This window comes from Medicago sativa, chromosome 4, assembly GCF_051527215.1.
Source record: "Medicago sativa cultivar Bolivia chromosome 4, Bolivia_mono, whole genome shotgun sequence".
In the NCBI taxonomy this organism is placed as follows: domain Eukaryota; kingdom Viridiplantae; phylum Streptophyta; class Magnoliopsida; order Fabales; family Fabaceae; genus Medicago; species Medicago sativa.
The window spans coordinates 19433456-19440142 of record NC_140752.1 but is presented as its reverse complement, the minus strand read 5'-3'; the positions used below and the strand labels follow the sequence as shown (position 1 = coordinate 19440142).

At 33.8% G+C, this 6687-nt stretch overlaps 2 pseudogenes; both read left to right on the top strand.

The window, feature by feature from the left end:
* Nucleotides 1–1274: 1274 nt before the first annotated feature.
* LOC146927010 (TMV resistance protein N-like) lies at nt 1275–5636 on the top strand (annotated as a pseudogene).
* Nucleotides 5510–6479, top strand: LOC146927009 (uncharacterized; annotated as a pseudogene).
* The last annotated feature ends 208 nt before the right edge of the window (nt 6480–6687 follow it).

Sequence of the window (6687 nt, the reverse complement as noted above, 5' to 3'; positions counted from 1 at the left end):
ATAGAAAATTTACCACGAACCAATACAGGACGAATATCATAATAGATACACATGAATAAAAAAAATCTTATTTAGGTCGCCCACCGTAGACGAACCCTCGTTTCCAGGAAAAGAAAGAACATGTTATTTGTGTTCATTTCCTTACTCATTTTACCTACAAATACAAATTCTAACAAATCAAATCCCATTGTAACATAAAAAAAAATATTAAGTATTTTTCTAATCATTTGATTCTCAGGAAAAGAGCCCTAATAATATGGAGTTCAGTTGTGAGGTAAGTAAATTCTGACTAAAAATTGTTTTACCTAAAATTGAACTCGGGTTCTCCCAACACGATGTGACTTAACGTGACACATCGATACATACCAGAGCTACTTGGCAAAGAGATTTTCTTTTGTCAAATAACTTAATAGACAATTTCCTTTCATCTCTTAAGATGAATAAAAATATAAGATTTGACCTTCAACCCTTGTACATTGCAATCTTTTTATCAATTAGACTATGCAGACAAGTACTATATAGAGAGTATTTTAACCTTACAAAATTTAGGGGAGCAACATTTACATTTTCAGACCCAAAAAAACAAGGGTTAAATATGTTTTTGGTCCCTATAAATATGTTAATTTTTCGTTTTAGTCCCTCTAAAAAATTTCTTCAACTTTTAGTCCCTAAAAAAATTTCCGTCTTCACTTTTGGTCCCTCTTTTAAAGTAAAATCATATGTAGAATCCATATTTTTGAATAAAATTTTAGAAAAATTCATAGTATTATAAGAATCTCTCCCAATAATAATTCGAATTTTTTAACAAAACATGAATTCAATATGAATTTTATATTTTTTTACGTTTAAAATTCATATTTAATTTATGTTTGGTTAAAAAAATCTATTTTTTCTAGGAATTTTTTTACATTATTCTACACATTTCTACATAATTTCATTAAAAAATACAAAAATTAACTTAAAAATAGGAACCAAAAGTAACAATTGAAAATTTTATAAGAACTAAAAGTTTAAGGAAAATTTTAGAGAAATTAAAACGAAAAATTATATATTTATAGGAATCAAAAACATATTTAACTAAAAAAAACAAAATGCAGTTTACTCTAGTTTTTTATCATATAAAAAATTAATGATTACATCATTTAAGAATTTGTTTAGAGTGTAAGAGACAAAATTCATAACGTTAGCATCTAGAGACTGTTTCTTTGTAATCCCCGCGTTCTTCTTACTTTGCAAGCTCAAAACTTGGTTTTATTAAAAACAATTCCGTTCACACAAACTTCAAACCTTACCATTATCTCCATCAATGGTGAATCACAAAAATGATTTTAAACATGACGTATTTCTGAGTTTCAGAGGTGGAACTCGCTACTCCTTCACTAATCATCTCTATCATTCTCTTCTCCGTCACGGAATCAACGTTTTCAGAGACGATCAAAACATCAACATCGGCGATGAAATCAGACCTTCACTTCTACAAGCAATCGAAGCTTCTAGAATCTCTATCGTTGTGTTGTGTCGTGATTACGCTTCTTCCACTTGGTGCCTGGATGAACTAGTTAAGATAGTTGACTGTTATGACAAAAATAGAAAATCGGTATTTGTTATTTTTTATAAGGTGGATCCTAGTGATGTTAGGTATCGAAGAAATAGCAATGAAATTGCAATGATTGAGCATGAAAAAAGATTTGGAAAGGAATCGGAGAAGGTGAAAGCATGGAGGTTTGCTTTGAACAGAGTATGTGCTCTTAGTGGACTACATTGCAAAGATGATATGTAAGTTCCCCAAACCTTTAATTAATTATTTTTCTCAAGTAGATAAAATAAGCTTCATTCAACTACTAAAATTAGGAAAGAACACCAACAATGGAGTGATAAAAGGATCTGAGCCTATGTATTGGATTTCTCATTGAGAAAATATGGTTGGATGGGAAGAATCCAGTCATCCACTTTATGTATCCCACGGTTCTTTGACGAAGTTTAGTCATCGGTGGTGGAACCTTCGTATCTATAACCAATTTCCATAATTTGAAAGAATCATAAGGACCAATATGAGATATGCATTGTTTAAAGTAAGGAAGGAATGCCAAATTCTTAGTTCTTAGGTGCTATTTGAAATTCTCTAAATTTAACTTAAACAAAATGCTTCATAAAATCCCTTCATTTTGAAAATTCTCCAAATTGATCATCTAAACAATGTGATGAAAGGTAGAACTAACAATGTGATGAAAGGTGACAGAGTAATCAAAAGTGTGACTGAACTGACTAACTGAAATTAAACTAAGAGTTTAAAAAGTGGTGGTGGAAGCGGTGTGCCCCGACCGACCAATGCCTGTCTGTAACTTTAGCTTTAGAACCATTGGGAAACTTTGGGTTGTGATAATTTTGAGAAATGGAATTCGGCACATATTGTGAGATTCATTACAAGGAAGAAAAATACAATGTTGTACATATATATAGGATAATTACTTCTAAATGATGATCTTTTTCACTATTATTAGTGTACATTTTACTTAATTATACTCTATTTATCCTCGTGAGCTTAGCTCAGCTGGTAGGGGGATATTGCATTTTATATGCAGGGGCCGGGGTTCGAACCCCGGACATCCCACTTCTCCACAATTAAATTGTGTGAGTTCTAGCCACTAGGTTACTTGACAAAAAAAAAAATTATACTTTATTTAATCATATCATTAATAAAATAACCTTTTTTCTGAGTTGAACAATCTATTGCACATAATCATTTTATCCCCACTTTTTATTTATTTATCATTCTTATTGTATTTCTGTGCAGCTATGAACATGAGTTTATTGAGAAGATTGTCAAAGAAATCTCAGCTAAGCTACCTCCCATGCCTTTACAAACCAAACACCTAGTCGGACTCGATTCACATTTCGAACAGGTGAAAACTAATTTTGATGTCAATTCTGATGATGATGATGATGATGATGTATGCATGTTGGGGATTTATGGAGTTGGTGGAATAGGCAAAACAAAATTTGCCTTGGACATATATAACAAGCTCTGAAATAAAAGACAGGCTTGCCCACAAATGAGTTCTTCTGATACTCGATGATGTTGATTCTGTAAAACAATTGGAATCACTAGCTGGAGGACATGATTGGTTTGGTTCTGGCAGCAAAATCATTGTAACAACAAGAGATATAGATGTTCTACATAAGCATGATTTTAAAATTAAGATATATAAACTCGAGGAGCTAAATCATCATGAATCTATTGAACTCTTTTGTTGGTATGCCTTTAATATGAGCAGACCTGTAGAAAACTTTGCAAAAATCTCTTATCATGCAATAAGTTATGCAAAGGGTATTCCATTGGCTTTAAAGGTAATAGGTGTTAGGAGATTAACTCACAGCTATACAGTTAGAAGTCAACTGGTTTTTACTAGCATGTTAATAAGTTTTTTATTACAGTTAATTCTGTCATTAATAGTTTTATTAGAGTTATTTTGGCAGATTTAAACTAGTTTTTTGTCAACTGTGTTTATCTATATATAAACACCAGCCTATGTAATTTCATTCTTAAGCAAATTGATCAATGAGAATGCTTTTTCCTTTCCAATAATAGGATCCAATTTGAAAGGAGAGATTCTTCGGAAGGAGTATCACATCCTTGGTGAACAAAGCAGATTATGGTCAGTTCTTCATGTACTGAAAGAAAACTCAGTAAGAATCACATCCTTTTTATTTTCATAAGAATCCTTTTATTTTTTAACTTTGGAAAATATATCTAGTCTCAATTCTATCCATTTACCATGTGTTTCGATAGGGAAATACTATAGTTGAAGGAATAATGCTTCATCCTCCAAAACAAGAAAAAGTAGATAATTGGGCTTACTCCGCCTTTGAGAAGATGAAAAATCTCAGAATTCTGATTGTTAGGAATACAATATTTTCATCAGGACCGCAATCTCAGAGTTATTTGCGGAATAGTTTACGACTACTGGATTGGAAGTGTTATCTGTCAGAGGATTTCCCGCAAAAAATTTATCGATACAGAATTGTTGACTTAAGTTACCTCATAGCTCTTTGATATTGAAAAAGCCCTTTCAGGTACACATTTATTTCAGCTTACTCTTTATATTTTGACATGTGGTAAATTTGTCAGTTCAACTAGAAAGATTTAAAACTTAACATAGTTGGCTATGCTCTAATCATTTCAGTTATATCTTCTTTTTTTTTTTTTTTGTGCAGAATTTTGAAGATTTAACATTCATTGATCTCTCACATAGTCGGTCCATAACTCAAATTCCTGACCTGTCTGGAGCTAAAAACTTAAGAGTGTATACAGTTAGTAAATGCGATAAACTAGTACGTTTTGATAAATCCATTGGATTTATGCCTAATCTGGTGCATTTAAGTGCTTCAGGGTGCACTGAGCTTAAGAGTTTTGTGCCAAAAATATATTTGCCCTCCCTACAAGTGCTTTCATTTAATTTCTGCAGAAATTTTGAACACTTCCCACATGTTAATCAAAAGATGGATAAGCCATTAAAGATTCACATGATAAGTACTTCCATCAAGGAGTTTCCAAATTCAGTTGGTAACCTTACTGGCCTTGAGTATATAGACATGTCATTTTGCAAAGGGATCGAAGATCTATCAAGTAGTTTCTTATCCCTTCCAAAACTGATCACTTTGAAAATTGATGGTTGCTCTCAACTTGGAGAATCATTTCAACGGTTCAAAGAGTACCATACTGGGGCAAATGGCTATCCAAATTTGGAAACACTTCATTTTAGCGAAGCTAATCTATTAGATGAAAATCTTAATGCCATTATTGAAACATTTCCAAAATTGAAAGAGTTGAAAGTTTCAAACAGTGGGTTTGTAGCCCTCCCACAAAGCATTATCGGATCTGTGCACCTGAAAAGTCTTAATGTGAGCTTTTGCAAGAATCTTACACAAGTTCTAGAACTTTTGTTAAGTATTCAGAAAATAGATGCGAGAATGTGTGCATCCTTAAATTCAGCAGCATCAAGTGTGTTCTGGTCTAAAGTTTGTCTTATTTCTCCATTATTTTCATAATGCAAGAAACTATCACCCTTTAAATAGAATATTGATGTAAACCCACTAACCTCTTTTGGCATCACAGGTTTCACAAGAGATCCAAAGAATACAAATTGTGATGCCACTACCGGAAAAGGTGATTCCAGAATGGTTTGATTATGTTTGCACTCAAGAGATTCCGCTTTTATGGGCTCGCCGGAAGTTTCCGGTTGTTACTTTAGCATTGGTGTTCCAGGAAGTAAAAAATACATATAGTTCATCTAAATTGGCTGGATGTATAAGTTTTCCGACTGAATTGAAGGATTGGCACAATGTTAGCCTCCACTTGTTTATTGATGGCCGAGAAGTTTGTGGCCGGGATTGCCGCTGCAGGTTCAATATTGCCGACTGAATTGATTGGAAGGCCATACAGGTCCAATATGTTTCAGACTAGATTCTGACTAATTGGGTAGTTTATGTACACAAGCAAGAAACAAGCATGGATGATATCCAATTCATAACTCCGAATCATAACTCCTTTTCCTGCATGCCATCATCGTGTTTGGTTCCAAAGGGTTCTCCTGAGCAGCAAATGAATCACTTGCTGCAAAGTTTCAACCCAGGAGACATGTGCCAGAACATACTCTTGATTTTTCTCCTGAAGAACTTCAAATTGCAGGCAGATTTGCAGAAAGATATTATAGGGCACGGGTGGAATTAATGAAAAAAAAAAAAAAAGGCTTGGACATCAGAATGGCTATCATTCTAAAGTATGATTATATGTTGGGAGCTAAACACAGATGCTTTTGGGGAACCATAGAGATAAAATTTGGAGATCCATTTTACAAACCACTGTTGGGGAGTCTGTGCCAACTTTCATGGAAACTTTGGGAAAGCAATGAAGCCTCAAGACCTAAGAAGAGGGTAACCATTCTTGAATTGAAATGCCAGCCTTCAGGTACAGAGGAAGCTTCAAGTTCTAGCCTTGAAGAATCCTTGGTGGAAGGAAACTACAATCCTGAATTAGAAGAGTTAATGAGTGTGAATAAATCATACGGAAAAATGAAGGCATCCATTGTTCAAACTGATATGGCAGTAACTGAAACTTATCGATCAGAAGCATCCAACTTCTATAGACTATTGACTTTGGGAAAATTGATAACACTTGGATCTCCGACCAAGTTTAAGATCACATCTTATGGGAAGATGAGGGCAGAGGAGTGAGGACGATCCTTTTCACATTCTGAGGATGTGTTTCAGGGGTCGGAGCCTTGTTCTTTTTGTCTTAATCATACGGCCGTTTATTTTTAATAAAGGATGTGTGCCTTTATTTTTTTAAAACCAATAATAAGGAAGCTATTAATTTGGGGATTATGGTTTGTCTTACAAGTTTTTGTGTCTTGTAAAAAATTTATGCACGACGATTGGCAAGATTGTTATGAGAATTATGGAAAGGAATTGTAGTGAAATTTTAGCAGAAGGTTTGTAAACTTGTCCGCAAAAGTTATGTTGGTAGAAGGTCTATAAGGGTCTTATCTTTGTCTACAGACTACAATAGTTTCACAGGGAGAGGATTTATCATGAATTGCATTCAGGTGACATGACTGCAATCCTGATTAGAATGACAAGGGAAGGAATTCATTTTGGAATATTGTACAAGCAGGCAAAGTTCACTGC